Below are 16,993 nucleotides of genomic sequence, written 5' to 3' on the forward strand. Positions count from 1 at the left end.
AGCTTTTCAGGACAAAAAGGCATTCTTCTTTCATCTCCATTTAACTTTTATACCCACTCAAATCTCTCAATCTTCCATCCTTTACATTAATGGGATGCCTTTAGTGTACTTCTATGGGGAATCAGTGTGGAACAGGGATTTCAAATCAGAAGACAGCTTTTGTTACCAGTTACAAGATGTACGAGCTAGAGAATGATGGTTAAGCTATTTAATGCTCATGATCCTCCACTGAGTCAAATGTAAATGAAAATAATAAAGTTTACCCAATCTATATCACAAGGATTTGTGGATAAAACTCTTTACAAACTACAATACTACATACAAATACAAAGTATTGATATATCTCCTATCTTCACAGCAATCTGTTCAAAAATGATAGTTTTTGGATCTATGAGAGGCCAAAAATGGTCATAAAATCATTAAAACACAAGTATAACCATTGCATGTACTCTTTCAAAGTATGATTTATTTGGGACATACACATGTTAAGATTTCTATGGTCATCTTAAATTAGAAATTCCTTGAAAGCAGGGAAATAGTAAAACTTACAAATCTAATCCTTTCTGAAGTCCTGTGGATCCTTTCTGTCTAGTTCTCTCCCATTCCTGCCTTCAGTATGCTCTGTACCGCACCAGCACTCGATCTCGCCTATCAGCACACACAACACTCAATCTAGCCTAATAAATTCAGAGTACTCCATTTCACTTTTTATTATATTCACATGCCTTTTAAATTTGATACACACTGTAAAACATTGAGATAATGTTGAAAGATATCTCAATTTTAAGAGAATCTGAATGATACTGAAAGATGACTGGACTGATTTTTTTTTATTTTTCAAAATATTATTTTGGCATTATGTAGACAACCGATAATATTTTACAAACTCTGCTGGAAAAATCAACATAAGATCATGGTGACAAATATTATATTTTTTTCACTTTAAAAAGCCTTCATTCTGAGAAATGGGTTGAGGGAACCAATCAAAAGATCAAAATTACGAGTTCACCAAAAAACATAATTAAAAGAGAAAACAAATTGTATGTTTGCTTGAAATGTGAATTTCTGGGGCAGCTAGGTGGCACAGTGAATAGAGCTCATGCCTTGGAGTCAGGAGGACCTGAGTTCAAATCCAGCCTCAGACATTTAACACTTACTAGCTGTGTGACCCTGGACAAGTCACTCAACCCTGATTGCCCTACCAAAAAGTGAAAAAAAAAAAAGAAATGTGAATTCCTAAATCCAGTTCACAATAAGTCATGTTTTGTTTTGTTTTTAATCCATGCTTTGAAGAGTGGTTCCCTCTCCATATGAACCCAGAGAGATAAAACACTTAATTGTTTTTGGAAGAGGGGAGAAATACTTTCTCAACACTCCTCACTAGACTTTTCTATTGCTACTACAAAGAGACCCAAACACAGTGGCAAACATGCCATATTATCTCTGGTTAGCACTGTCTTCTGGAATCCTTAACTTCTTTAAAGGTGCACATCATTTTCTATAGGAAGTTTTTCTTGATCCTCTAATTGCTAATGTTATTGTCCCTCTCAAACTGTCTCATATTTACTTATCTTTTCACATATTATGTATGACAGCTCCATAATGACAGGTATTATTTTTCGTTGGTGTTTATGCATTTTTTAGATTCAAAGATTTTCAATGTATGTGACTAGGAATACCTCATATCCCAAATCAATTTATTATAGCTCAGGCTTAAATAAAACAGAATACTGATTTCAGTTAATGTTTTGATTTTTATCCTAGCTAGAAGTGCAAAAAGGGGCTATTAAAGACAATATTACAGTCTTATATTCCTTATTTCAAAAATACAGAATGGACGTGGCATCAAAATCCCTCTGATCCATGGACATCAGTATCACTAGTTTCAGTAGATCCTGAGAATCCTAGGATTCTATAAGATATAATTTGGCAGTGAGTGGACTACTTTTGTAGCATGATTTATGCCATAACTTTAATTCCCCTGTGGCCATGATTTACAAATTTATTGAATTATAAAATGCAGAATTGAAAAGAATCTTAAACAGTATCCACTCCAATACGCTATATGGTACAAAAGTTTTGGTTTTGGTTTGGATTGTTTTCACATATCCCAGAAAAATTACCTCTGTTTAAATATCTCTCCTCACAAATAGATCTATATTTCATGAGATAGTCTACAATTGGCCAGCTAGAAGTTCTTCCATGGATTGAAGCTGGGCATTTATGTGCACCTGTGCTCCCTGTTCTTCAGTGATCATGATAGAAACTGACTTCCCCAGCTTCTAGAACAATCTCTTTTATGTCTTTGCGAGTTTATGTCCAAAGATGTCACTCAATGTCTGGGATGGCCTATCTAGGGAACTGTGAGTTAACAACTCAGCCCCTAAATTCAGGATATGATCAAGGAAAATTAGGAAGATTTATAATTTAGACTTTACTTTCCTTTTCTAATGGTGCATCATGGTAGGGAGTTATGCCTGAATTCACAAAGGCTATCTAATCCCAGGCTCTCTGGGAGCTGCTATCAAGACCATTTCATAGTAGCTTGGAGAACCTCACCACCACAATTTTGGTAACCAAATAATTATTTATTTTTCAAATGACAACTAGTAAAGCCATGTATTAAAGTTCCCTCATCCTAGGGGGCAGAGTGGGCAGAGGGCATTGCCATGTACTTCAGTAGATTGTCCACATAGAAAAATATAAAGATGATTTGAACCATAAATAAAAGAATGGAAATTTTCACCCTGGCGGTGATGGTTGAATTCAAGTGAGCATTCAGCATAAAAAGAGAGTTGTTATAATCTGAGAGGCTTATGAAAGTCTGATTTCTAAAATATCTGCATTATACGTGGTTGTCCCCAGCATTTTATAAAAATCTGGCTTTGGCAGAAACCACCTGTAATTATATTAAATAGCCATTAAGATAGATATAAAGTTGCTTCAATAAAATGCACATAAGTAGCACTGTTAGTGTAATTAATATAATGCAACTTGTTCTAATATATGCAGCAGGAAAAAAGACAGACTGCTTCAGTTATGTTTCCTCTTTTACTAAACAACTGTCCCAAGGTGGAACAGCAGTGAAAAGAGAGTGAGGGCAGAAAGTCCATGCCATAGAATCTTGCTCTTTCACTCATCCTTGACGGTGTTTTAATTAGAAATTCAAAATCATTTCATTTAAACTAAAAGCTAATGGTTTTCTTTTTCTCTCTCATCTTTCACATGACTGCTTTTCATAGAGAAATTACTTATGTGGAATAAGAAAGAAACAATATTCACAGTTTTCCATGAGGAAACAATTCTCAGTGAGGTTCTAACAATTTTTTTTCTTTTCATCTGGGATTTTTTCATGAAAGACAAATCTTTGGAAAGCAATTGGGCAGTTAAGCCAGAGGATCAAAACATTTAAGCAGCTTAGGACCCATTCCCTGAACTTCTCAAAATAGCATAAACACAGCTTTAAAGCCTAGGTCATTTTGCATGCTACTGTTTAGGCATGACTCTCGAGTGATATAGAGAAAGCTAATGCAAGCCCAGAGACATAAGAGAAGGACAGAGTTCATGCAAGTGCTTTCAAAAAAAATAATAAACAGCTCTGAGATACCATCTCACACCTATCAGATTGGCTAACATGATAGAAATGGAAAATGACAAATGCTGGAGGGGATGTGGAAAGATTGGTACACTAATATATTGTTTGTGGAATTGTGCACTAGTCCAACTATTCTGGAGAACAATTAGGAACCATGTCCAAAGGAATACAAAACTATTCATATCCTTTAACCCAGCAATGCCACTATTAAATCTATATCCCAGAAAGATCAATGAAAATGAAAAAAAGACCCACTTGTACAAAAATATTTATATCAACTCCTTTGGTGGTGGCAAAGAACTGGAAATCAAGGTAAAGCTTATCAATTTCATATGGAACAATACTATTTCATTATATTCATAAAGCACAACTTCTTCAGCCATTCCCCAATTGATGGGCATCCCCTCAATTTCCAATTCTTTGCCACCATAAAAAGAGCTTCCATGAATAATTTTATACATGTGGGTCCTTTTCCCAATTTGTATGATACAAACCCAGAAGTGATATTGATGTGTCTAAGGGTACGCACAGCTTGATTGACCTCTGGACAAAGTTCCAGATTGCTGTCTAGAATGGTTGACCCAGTTTACAACTCCACCAATAATGTATGTGTTCCAATTTTTCCCACATCTTCTCCAACATTTATCATTTTCCTGTTTTGTCATATTAACCAATCTGATGGGTATGAGGAGGGACCTCAGTTGTTTTTATTTGCATTTCTCTAGTCAGTAGTGATTAAGAGCATTTTTTCCTCACTATAGATAGCTTTAATTTCTTTCTCTGAAAACTGCATGTTCATATATTTTGACCAATTATCAATTGGGGAATGACTTGGATTCTCATAAATTTGACTAAGTTCTTTATGTATTTTAGAAATGAGGCCTTTGTCAGATACACAGGCTGTCAAAAGTATTCCCCAGCTTTCTGCTTCCCTTTTAATCTTGGTTGCATTGACATTGTTTGTGCAGAATCTTTTTTTTTTCAATTTAATGTAATCACAATTATCCATTTTGCTTTTTGTAATTATCTTTATCTCTTGTATGGTCATAAATTCTTCCCTTCTCAATAGATCTGAGAGGTAAACTATTCCCTGCCCCCCTTATTTGTTTATAGTTTCACACTTTATGTTTAAATCCTATACCCATTTTGACCTTATCTTGGTTTATGGTATAAGATGTTGATTTATGTCTAGCTTTTCCCATACAGTTTTCCAGTTTCCCCAGCAGTTTTTGTAATAGTAAGTTCTTATCCGAGAAGCTGGGGTCTTTGGGTTTGTCAAACAGTAGTAATTGATTACTGTGTCTTGTGTATATAACCTATTCCACTCATCCACCAAACTTTTTCTTAGTCAGTACCAAGTACTTTCTATGATTGATGTTTTATAATAAAGTTTTAGATCTGGTATGGCAAGGTAACCTTTCCTTGAATTTCTTTTCATTATTTCCCTTGATATTCTGGAACTTTGTTTTTTCAGATGAGGTTTTTTATTATTTTTTCTACCTCTACAAAATAACATTAGTAAGGCACTAAATAAGCAAATTAATTTAGGTAGAAATATTATTTTTATATATTAGCTCAGCCTACCCATGTGCAACTGATTTTTTTTCCAATTATGTAGAGTGGACTTTATTTGGGTGAAAAGTATTTTGTAGTTGCATTCTCATAGTTCCTGGGTTTGTCTTGAAAAGTAGATTCACAAATACTTCAGGTTGTCTACAGATGCTTTAAATGAAATTTCTCTTTCTATCTCTTGCTGTTGGGCTTTAGTAATATATAGAAATGCTGATAATTAATGTGGGCTTATTTTATATCTTGCAACTTTACTAAAGTTGTTAATTATTTCATGTAGTTTTTAGCTGATGCTCTAGGATTCTCTAAGTATACCATCATATCATCTGCAAAGAGCAATAGGTTTGTTTCCTCATTTCCTATTCTAATTCCTTCAATTTCTTTTTCTTCTCTTATTGCTAAAGCTAACATTTCTAGTACAATATTGAATAACAGTGGTAATAATGGGTATTGCCATTACATATAATGCTTGCTGATAGTTTTAGGTAGATATTATTTATCAATTTAAGGAAAATACATTTATTCTTATGCTCTCTAGTGTTTTTAATAGGAATGGGTGTTGTATTTTGTCAAAAGGTTTTTTTTCTGTATCTTTCAGATAATCATGTGATTTCTGCTTATTTTGTAATTGATATGGATATGGATAATTATGATTAATTATGGAGATAGTTTTCCTTATACTGAATCAGTCCTTCATTCCTGGTATAAATCTCACCTGGTTATAGTGTATTATCCTCATGATAAGTTGCTGTAATTTCTTCGCTAATTTTTTCCTTTAAAATTTGTGAATTAATTAGGGAAATTGGTCTATAATTTTCTTTCTCTGTTTTAGCTCCTTCCAGTTTAGGTATCAGCACCACATTTGTATCATAGAAAGAATTTGATAGGATTCCTTCTTCACAAATTTCCCCAATATTTTTTATAATATTGGAATTAATTGTTCTTTAAATGTTTGATAGAATTCTCTTGTGAATTCATCTGGTCCTGGATATTTTTTTCTTAGGGAGTTCATTGACAGCTTGTTCAATTCCTTTCTTCTAAAATGAGGTTTTTTAAGTATTTTATTTCTTCTATTGTTAATCTGGGCAATTTATGTTTTTGTAAGTATCCATCCACTTCATTTAGATTGTCAGAATTATTGGCACACAATTGGGCAAAATAGCTCCCAATGATTGTTTTAATTTCCTCTTCATTGGTGGTGAATGCATCTTATTCATTTTTGATTCTGGTAATTTGGTTTTACTCTTTCTTTTTTTCATCAAATTAACAAAAAGTTTACCTATTTTTTAAAAATAAGACCAGCTCTTGATTTCCTTTATTAGTTCAATGTTATTCTTAATTTCAGTTTTCTTAATCTTTTTTATTTTCAGAATTTCTAATTTGATACTTAATTGAGGATTTTTAATTTGTTAATTTTCTAGGTTTATTAGTTGCATGCCCAATTAATTGGTCTCCTCTTTCTCTATTTTATTCATGTAAACATTTAGAGATATAAAACTTCCCCTGAGAACTGCTGTCGCTGCATCCCATAAGTTTTGGTATATTGTCTCCTTACTGTCATTCTCTTAGATGCAATTATTGCTTGTTTCTGTCATTTGTCATTTGACCCACTCATTCTTTAGAATTAGATTATTTAGTTTACAATTAATTTTTAATCTATCTTTCCATGGCCCTTTATTAAATGCAATTTTTATTGTATTATTACTTGAAAAGTATTCATTTAATATTTCTTCCTTTTGGCATTGGATTGTGGGCTTTTTATGCCCCAGTACATGGTCAGTTTTTGTGCAGTTGTTATGTACAACTGAGAAAAAGGCATATTCTTTTCTGTCCCCATTCAATGTTTTCCAGAAGTCTACTGTACCTAAATTTTCTGAAATTCTATTCACCTAAGTAACTTCTTTCTTGTTTATTTTGTGGTTAGATTTATTTTGTTCTGAGATGGGGAGGGAGAGGTCCCCCACTGATATAGTTTTGCTGCCCATTTCTTCCTATAATTATCTTAACTTCTCTAAGAATCTGGATGCTGTACCACTTGGTGCATTTATGTTTACTATTGATATTATTTCATTGCCTGTAGTTTTATTTTTAGCAGGATGAAGTTTCTTTCCTTGTCTATTTTAATTAGATCTATTTTTGCTTTTAGTTTATCTGAGATCAGGATTTCTACCCCTGCTTTTTTTTTTTACTTCAGCTGAAGCATAATATATTTTGCTCCAGACTTTTTCATTTACTCTATACATATATATTGGCTTCAAATGTATTTCTTATAAAAACATGTTGTATGGGTTTTTAATCCATTCTGCTACCAACTTCCATTTTATGGGAGGGTTCATTTCATTGAAATTCACAATTATGATTATTAACTCTGTCTTTTCATCCTATATTCCTCCCATTTATGCTTTTATCTCTCTTTTTCCTTTCCCACCTCACAAGTGTTTAGCTTGTAACCACCACATCCCTCACTATGCCCTCCCTTCTATCCACCCCCACCATTTTATCTCCCCTTTTCCCTAACTGCTACAGGGTAAGACAGATTTTTATACCCAAGTAAGTGTGTATGTTATTCCGTCTTTGAGACAAATCTGATTAGAGTAAGGTTCAAACAATTCTTGTCCCTCTCCTTCTTTACTTCTACTTGTCTTTGTGCCTATCTCTGTGATGTAATTTATCCTTTTCTGTCTCCTTTCCTCTTCTCCCAGCACAGTCACTTTTTCTTCAGTTATTAATTAATTATTTTTTATCATCCCATCAAAGTCAACTTACATCCACACCCTCTGTCAATGAATACCACTTCTAAATGTAGTAATAAAGATACAGATCCCAAGAGTTACAAGTATCATCTTCCCATGTATGGATATAAACCATTTACCTTTATTGAATAACATGTTGTTGTTGTTGTTTTTTCTTTCCTGTTTACCTTTTTATGCCTTTTTTGAATTTTGTATTTGAAGATCAAATTTTCTATTAAGCTCTGGTCTTTTCATCAGGAAGATTTGGGAGTCCCTTATTCATCAAGTGTCAGCCTCCTCCTCTGAAAGATTATGCTCAATTTTACTAGGAAGTTGATCCTTAGTTGTAATCCAAGGTCCTTTGCATTCCAGAATGTCATATTACAGGTCCTCCAATTCTTTCATATAGAATCTGCTAGGTCCTGTGTAATCCTGACTGTGGTTCCTTGATATTTAAATTGTTTCTTTCTGGCTGCTTCTACTATTTTCTCCTTAGGCTGGTAACTCTGGAATTTGGCCACAATATTATTTGGTGTTTTCATTTTGGGATTCCTTTCAGGAAGTGAAAAGTGAATTCATTTCTTTAAATTATTTTTTTAATTTTAGTTTTCAAAATTCACTTCCACAAGATTTTGAGTTCTGAATTTTCTCCCCATCTCTCCCTTCCTCCAACCTTAAGATGGCATGCATTCTGAATACCCCTTCCCTTAATCTGCCCTACATTCTATCACTACCCCTTTTCTCTTATTCCCTTCCCCTTCTATTTTCCTGTACAGTAGGACTGATTTCTATTCCCCATTGTCTGTATATCTTATTTCCCAGTTGTATGTAAAAACAATTTTTAACATTCATTTTTGAAAACTTTGAGTTCCAAATTCTCTCCATTACTCCCTCCCCACCTACCTTCATTGACAAGGTAAGCAATCTGATATAGGTTATACATGTGTAGTCATGCAAAACACTTCCACAATAGGCATTTTGTGAAAGACTATTTTTCCCTCCACCCTATCCTGTCCCCCTATTTATTCTGTTCTGTCCTTTGACCCTGTCCCTCCCCAAAAGATGTTTACATCTGATTATCTCCTTTATCAATCTGCCCTCCCTTCTATCATTTCCCGCTTAACCCCTTCCTCCCTATTTTCCTGTAGGGTAAGATAGATTTGCATACCCAATTGAGTGTGTATGTTATTCCCTCCTTTGCCAATTCTGATGAGAGTAAGGTTCACTCATTCCTTTTCACCTCCTCCCTCTTTCCCTCCATTGTAAAAAGCTTCTTCTTGCTTTTTTCATTCTTTTGATTTTGTTTAACTGGCTCTTGATGTCTCATAGAGTCATTAGCTTCCATTTGTCCAATTCTAATTTTTAAGGAATTGTTTTCTTCCATTAGCTTTTTACCTCCTTTTCCATTTGGCCAATTATGTTTTTAATGAGTTCTTCTCCTCAGTCAATTTTTGTACTTCCCTTTCCATTCAGCCAATTCTGCCTTTTATGTTCTTCTCCTCAGTGAATTTTTGAACCTCCTTTTCCACTTGGCCAATTGTATTTTAAGGAGTTTTGTTGTTGTTGTTGTTGTTGTTGTTGTTGTTGTTTTGCGGTCGACTTTTATCCTTCCTTTTCCAAGATGTTAACTCTCTTTCACATATCTCTCATTTCTCATTTTTTCTTCTATCTCTCTTATTTGACTTTTAAAATCCTTCTTGAGCTCTTCCACCAATTCATATTCCTATTTGAGGTTTCAGATGTAGTATATTGACAATACTGTCCTCTTCTGAGTTTGTGTTTTGGAGTTCCCTGTCATCATAATAATTCTCTACGGTCAGTGTTTCTTTTCTGCTTCTTGCTCATGCTGTTTGCCTAATTCCTGGCCTTTAAAATTGAGTTCTTTTGCCATAGCTCAGGGGGTACTGTCCACAAGAAGCCTACTTCTTTATGCTAGGGGACAGAGGCCTGGTCACTGGTTTCACATTCTGGGAGCCTCAGGTGCTGGCACTTGGTGGCTCTAGGAGTGTGGCAGCTTATCTATTGCTGTGCTGGGGTCCTCGTGGTGGTATTTACTCTGGTGCTAAGGCAAGGTTGAGTTTTCTGCATTTTGCCCAGGGCTATGCTGAAGCACAGAGAGGTTTCCCTGCTGGAGGATGCCTATGTTCCTGGAACTGCACTGAGGCACTTGAAGGTCTGCTCCTGGAGAATACCTGTTTGCCTTTGGCAACACTGGAACACAAGGAGGTCCAGCTGCTAGAGGATCCTTAGCCACCAAGGGCTGCACTGAGTCACATGGAGGTCCTTTGCTGGGAGATGCCTGACAACCAGGGGCTGCACCAACACAGGTGGTGGTTGTCTGAGCTGGTGTCTCCCTGTTCTCTTTGCTATGCTAAGGCATGTGGGGTAGGGACATCTTGGTGTTGGTATTTGCCTGCTCCACCACCCTGGGGTTCAGGATCTCCCACTGATTTGCTGAGGTAGGTCTTGCTACAGGTTGCTGGCATACTTCATATTCTGGAATACGCTCTCCTTTTACTTTAGTGAAATGGACCTTTCTTCCTAATCCTCCAAATTTCCTGGACTAAAAGACTGCTCCGACCTTTTCTGTTTTTTCTGTTGGCTCCTCTCCTCGATTCCAGGGTTTTTACTGGGTTATTCTTTTCTGGCAGTTTTTTCTTTGTTACTTTTTCTTCTTTTTTTTCTTTTTTACGTAGGTCAAAAAGGGAGAGTGAGAGTGACTTCCTGCTTATTCTGTCATCTTGGATGCCAGAAGTCCAAACCTCTAATGACACACATTTGAAAAATGACTCCCTGGGGGCACCTTGGTGCCACAGTTGATACAGCACCGGCCCTGGATTCAGGAGGACCTGAGTTCAAATCCGGCCTCAGACACATAAAACTTAATAGCTGTGTGACCCTGGGCAAGTCACTTAACCCCATTGCTTAAAGCAAAAAAAAAAAAAAAAGAAGAAGAAGAAAAGAAAAGTGACTCCTGATTCAAGTGGAGAGGGAGAGAGAGAGAGAGAGAGAGAGAGAGAGAGAGAGAGAGAGAGAGAGAAACTATGGCTCAATATGTCTTGATTTTTGACTTGCCTCCCTAGAAACTTTGTGGAAATTCTCTTTAGGTGTGACCTGGACTTTTTTTGTCATTCTAGTTGAAATCTTATCTCATGACTTCTGCTTCTGGGAGCCAAGATAGTAGAGTAAAAAGGTAGTCACTCCCACCCTCCCCTATCAACCTCTGAAAGCCCAGAAAATATCACCCCAGGAAAAACCCTGGAACAGCTGAACCAGAAGAAAGATGGGGAGCTGTAGTGCAGTAGTCCAGGTAGCTTGAGGGATTAACAGGAAAGGTTTCTCTTTCCCTGGGGGAAGGGGAGCAATATGGACAGGAGGCATCCCAGCAAGTTAGAAGAAAGACCTACTTTAGCACACCAGAAGGAGATCCTGAAACCCAGGTGGTGGAGTAGGCAGACACCATCACCTGGACCTCCTAGTGACTTAGTGAGGGCAGAGGAGCTGGTGGAAACAAGCTCAGAAAATCATGAGGTGCCTCGGCACTCTACCCCAAAGGAATCTCCCAGTGCATTAGCAGAAATGAGGGAGACAGCACTGCAGGGGGCCCCAGGCAGATAAATACCATGCAGCACCCATCTAAAAGGAGTTGAAGAAAGCTAAAAGAAAGGAAAAACAGGCAACCTAGAATTACCTGAAAGTTCCAGCCTTGCTGATTCCAGCTTAACATGAGGTAAGCTGCCAGAAACCTACAGCCTCCAATTGCAAACAAAAGAGGCCCCAGCACACAAAGCCAGCAACCAAGACCTAGGCTCCCAACACAAGAAGCTTGGGTCAGTGCCCTCTGTTCCCCAACAGGAGAGCTCAATCTCTTTAAAGGCCAGGGAATAAAGAAACACCATGAGTAAAAAGAAATTGTACCCTAGATTCATATTATGAGAAGAGTGAAGATCAAGACAGAAATTCTGAAGAGGACAACGTTGTCAACAAACCCACATCTGCAACAACAAAAGGGAATATGAACTGTTCTGAAGCCCAAAAAGCCTTCTTAGAAGAGCTCAAGAAGGATTTTAAAAGTCAAATGAGAGAGGTAGAAGAGTCCTTCAAAAATACAATTGGCCATTGGAAAAAAAATACACTGAAGAAAACAAGTCCCTAAAAAACACAATTGGCCAATTGAAGAAGGAAGACAAAAACTAACAGAAGAGTACACTGAAAAACAAGTCCCTAAAAAACACAATTGGCCATTGAAGAAGGAAGTACAAAAACTAACAGAAGAAAACAATCTGTTAAAAACTAGAATTGGACAAATGGAAACTAATGTCTCTATGAGAGAGCAAGAATCAGTCAAACAGAAACAAAAAAATGAAAAAATAGATGAAAATGTAAAATACCTCATCAGTAAAACAACGACCTGGAAAATCGACTCAGGAGAGACAATTTAAAAATTATTGGACTACCTGAAAATCATGATGAAAAAAAGAGCCTGGACAGTATCTTTCAGGAAATCATAAAGGAAAACTGCCCAGAAGTCCTAGAACCAGAAGGGAAAATAACCATAGAAAGAATCCACAATCACCACCTGAAAGAGATCCCAAATTGACAACGCCAAGGAATATAATAGCAAAATTCCAAAATTACCAGATGAAAGAGAAGGTGCTGCAAGCAGCCAGAAAGAAACAATTTAAATATCATGGAACCACAGTCAGGATTACACAGGACCTTGCAGCTTCTACATTAAAAGACCGCAGGGCATGGAACATGATATTCCATAAGGCAAAGGAGCTTGGAATGCAGCCAAGGATCAATTACCCAGCAAAAATGAGCATCATTTTTCAAGGGAGGAGTGGATATTCAATGAAATAGGAGACTTCCAAACTTTCCTGATAAAAAGACCAGAGCTCAACAAAAAATTTGATCTTCAAGTACAGGACTCAAGAAGGACTTAAAAAGGTAAATGGGACAGAAGATACAATATGTTGTTAATAAGGGGGGCTGTTTAAACCCCTACAAGGGAATATGAGACTTGCAACCCTTGAGAACTGTATTGTTATTACACCTTGTTAAAGGAGTATACATAAAGAGGGTGGATATTAGTTGACTTTGATGTAATGATAAAAAAAAATCTAATCAAGTGGGTTAAATGGATCCAAATAAGTGGATCAATCTGATCTTAGAAAATGTACTGAGAAAGGAGGAGGCAGACAAGGGTAAATTACATTACAGGAAAAGACACAAAATCCTATTACAGCAGAGGGAAAGAAGGGGGGGGAGCATTGTTTGAACCTTACTCTCATCAGATTTGGCTCAAGAAGGGCATAATATAATCAGTTAGGTATAGAAATCTAACTTGCCCTATAGGCAGTAGGAGGAAAAGGGGAAAGAAAAGGGAGGGGAAGAAAAGGGAGGGGAAAGAAGGGAGGGAAGAAGCAGTAAGTAAAGGGGAAGAAAAGGGAAAGGGATAATAAAAGGGAGGGACTGAAGGAGGTGGTGGTCAAAAGCAAAACACTAGTGAAGAGGGAAAGGAAAAAGGAGAAAGAAAAGCATAAATGGGGGGAAAAGGATGGAGAAAAAGACACAGATAGTAATCATAACTGTGAATGTGAATGGGATGAACTCTCCCATAAAAGGAAATGGATTGCAGAATGGATTAAAAACCATAGCCCTACAATATGTTGTTTACGGGAAACACATTTGAAAAAGAGTGACACATACAGGGTAAAGGTAAAAGGCTGGAGCAGAATATATTATGCTTCAGCTGAAGTAAAAAAAGCAGGGGTAGCAATCCTGATCTCAGACAAAGCAAAAGCAAAAATAGATCTAATCAAAAGAGATAAGGAAGGAAACTACATCCTGCTAAAAGGCACCATAGACAATGAAGTAATATCATTACTAAACATATATGCACCAAATGGTATAGCATCCAAATTCTTACAGGAGAAGTTCAGGGAGTTACAGGAAGAAATAGACAGCAAAACTATACTAGTGGGGACCTGAACCTCCCCCTCTTTGCACTAGATAAGTCTAACCACAAAATAAACAAGAAAGAAGTTAAGGAGGTGAATAGAACATTAGAAAAGTTAGGTATGATAGACCTCTGGAGAAAACTGAATGGGGATAGAAAGGAATATACTTTTTTTTCTCAGCAGTACATGGTACATACACAAAAATTAACCATGTACTAGGGCATAAAAACCTCACAATCCAATGCAGAAAGGCAGAAATATTAAATGCATCATTTTCAGATCATGACACACTAAAACTTATATGTCATAAAGGGCCATGGAAAGATAGACTAAAAAATAATTGGAAACTAAATAATCTAATCCTAAAAAATGATTGGGTCAAACAACAAATCATAGAAACAATCAATAATTTCATTCAAGAGAAATAATGAGACAACATACCAAAACCTATGGGATGCAGCAAAATCAGTTCTTAGGGGAAGTTTTATATCTCTAAATGCTTACATAAATAAAATAGGAAGAGGAGATTAATGAATTGGGCATACAACTAAAAAAAATAGAAAAAGAATGAATTAAAAATCCTCAACTAAAAAACCAATTAGAAATATTGAAAACCAAAGGAAAAATTAATAAAATTGAAATTAAGAAAACTATTGAACTAATAAATAAAACTAAGAGCTGGTTTTATGAAAAAAACCAATAAAATAGAAACCTTTGGTTAATTTAATTAAAAAAAGAAAGAAGAAAACCAAATTACTAGTATCAAGAATGAAAAGGGTGAAGCTACCACCAAGGAAGAGGAAATTAAAACAATAATTAGGAATTATTTTGCCCAACTATATGCCAACAAATTTGACAATCTTAGTGAAATGGATACATATTTACAAAAATATAAATTGCCCAGATTAACGAAGAGGAAGTAAAATACTTAAATAACCCCATCTCAGAAAAAGAAATTGAACAAGCCATTGATGAACTCCCTAGGAAAAAATCTCCAGGGCCAGATGGATTTACATGCGAATTCTATCAAACATTTAAAGAACAATTAATTCCAATACTATATAGACTATTTGGGAAAATAGGTGAAGAAGGAGTCTTACCAAATTCTTTTTATGATACAAATATGGTGTTGATACCTAAACCAGGAAGAGTCAAAATAGAGAAAGAAAATTATAGACCAATTTCTCTAATGAATATAGATGCAAAAATTTTAAACAAAATACTAGCAAGTAGATTGCAGCAACTTATCACAAGAATAATACACTATGACCAGGTAGGATTTATACCAGGAATGCAGGGTTGGTTCAATATTAGGAAAACTATCAGCATCATTGAGCATATCAACACAAAACCAACAGAAACCACATGATCATCTCAATAGATGCAGAAAAAGCTTTTGATAAAATACAACACCCATTCCTATTAAAAACACTAGAAAGCATAGGTATAAATGGAGTCTTCCTTAAAATAATAAATAGCATTATCTAAAACCTTCAGCAAGCATTATATGTAATGGGGACAGGCTAGAAGCATTTCCAATAAGATCGGGGTGAAACAAGGATGTCCATTATCACCACTGTTATTCAATATTGTACTGGAAATTAGCTTTAGCAATAAGAGAAGAAAAAGAAATTGAAGGCATTAGAATAGGCAAAGAAGAAACAAAGCTATCACTCTTTGCAGATGACATGATGATATACTTAGAGAATCCTAGACAATCAAGTAAAAAACTACTTGAAATAATAAACAACTTTAGCAAAGTTGCAGGCTATAAAATAAACCCACATAAATCATCAGCATTTCTATATATTACCAACAAAGCCCAACAGCAAGAGATAGAAAGAGAAATCCCATTTAAACTTACTGTAGACATTATAAAATATTTAGGAGTCTACCTCCCGAAACAAACCCAGGAACTCTATGAACACAATTACAAAACACTTTTCACACAAATAAAATCAGATCTAAATAATTGGAAAAACATCACTTGCTCATGGGTAGGCCGAGCTAATATAAAAAAATGACAATCCTACCTAAGCTAATTTACTTATTCAGTACCATACCAATCAAACTACCAAAAATTTATTTTATAGAGTTAGAAAAAATAATAACAAGATTAATTTGGAAAAACAAAAGGTCCAGAATATCAAAGGAACTAATGAAAAGAAATGCAGGGAAAAGATGGCCTGGCAGTTGCAGATTTTCAATTGTATTATAAAGCAGCAATCATAAAAACTGCTTGGTAGTGGCTAAGAAATAGGAAGGTGAATCAGTGGAATAGGTTAAATATGCAAGACACAGTAGTCAGTGACTATAGGAATCTATTATTTGATAAACCCAAAGACCCCAGCTTCTGGGATAAGAACCCACTCTTTGAAAAAAACTGCTGGGAAAACTGGAAAAGAGTATGGCAGAAACTAGGCATAGACCCAAATCTCACACCACATACCAAAAGAAAGTCAAAAAATGGGTTCATGACTTAGATATAAAGGCTGATACCATAAGATGAAGAAATTCAAACCATCTATAGTCATATGAAAAAATGCTCTAAATCGTTATTGATTAGAGAAATGCAAATGAAAACAACTCTGAGGTACCACATCACACCTATCAGATTGGCCACCATGACAAAACAGGAAAATGATGAATGTTGGAGAAGATGTGGGAAACTTGGAACACTAACACATTGCTGGTGGAGTTGTGAAATGATTCAACCATTTTGGGGAACAATTTGGAACTATGCCCAAAGGGCTACAAAAATATGCATACTCTTTGATCCACCAATAGCACTTCTAAGGCTATATCCCAAAGAGGTCAAAGAAATGGGAAAAGGACCCACATGTACAAAAATATTCACAGCAGCTCTTTTTGTGGTGGCAAAGAATTGGAAATTGAGAGGATGGCCATCCATTGGGGAATGTCTGAGCAAGTTGTGGTATACGAATGTAATGGAATACTATTGTGCTATAAGAAATGATGAACAGGCTGACTTCAGAAAAATCTGGAAAGACCTATAAGGTCTGATGCTGAGTGAAGTGAGCAGAACCAAGAGGACTTTGTACACAATAACAGCCATGTTATGTGATGACTAATATTGTTAAACTGAACTTTTCTCAGCGTTACAAGGATCTAAG

This window comes from Phascolarctos cinereus, unplaced genomic scaffold (assembly GCF_003287225.1).
Source record: "Phascolarctos cinereus isolate Bilbo 61053 unplaced genomic scaffold, phaCin_HiC Scaffold_9;HRSCAF=440, whole genome shotgun sequence".
Classification (NCBI taxonomy): Eukaryota; Metazoa; Chordata; class Mammalia; order Diprotodontia; family Phascolarctidae; genus Phascolarctos; species Phascolarctos cinereus.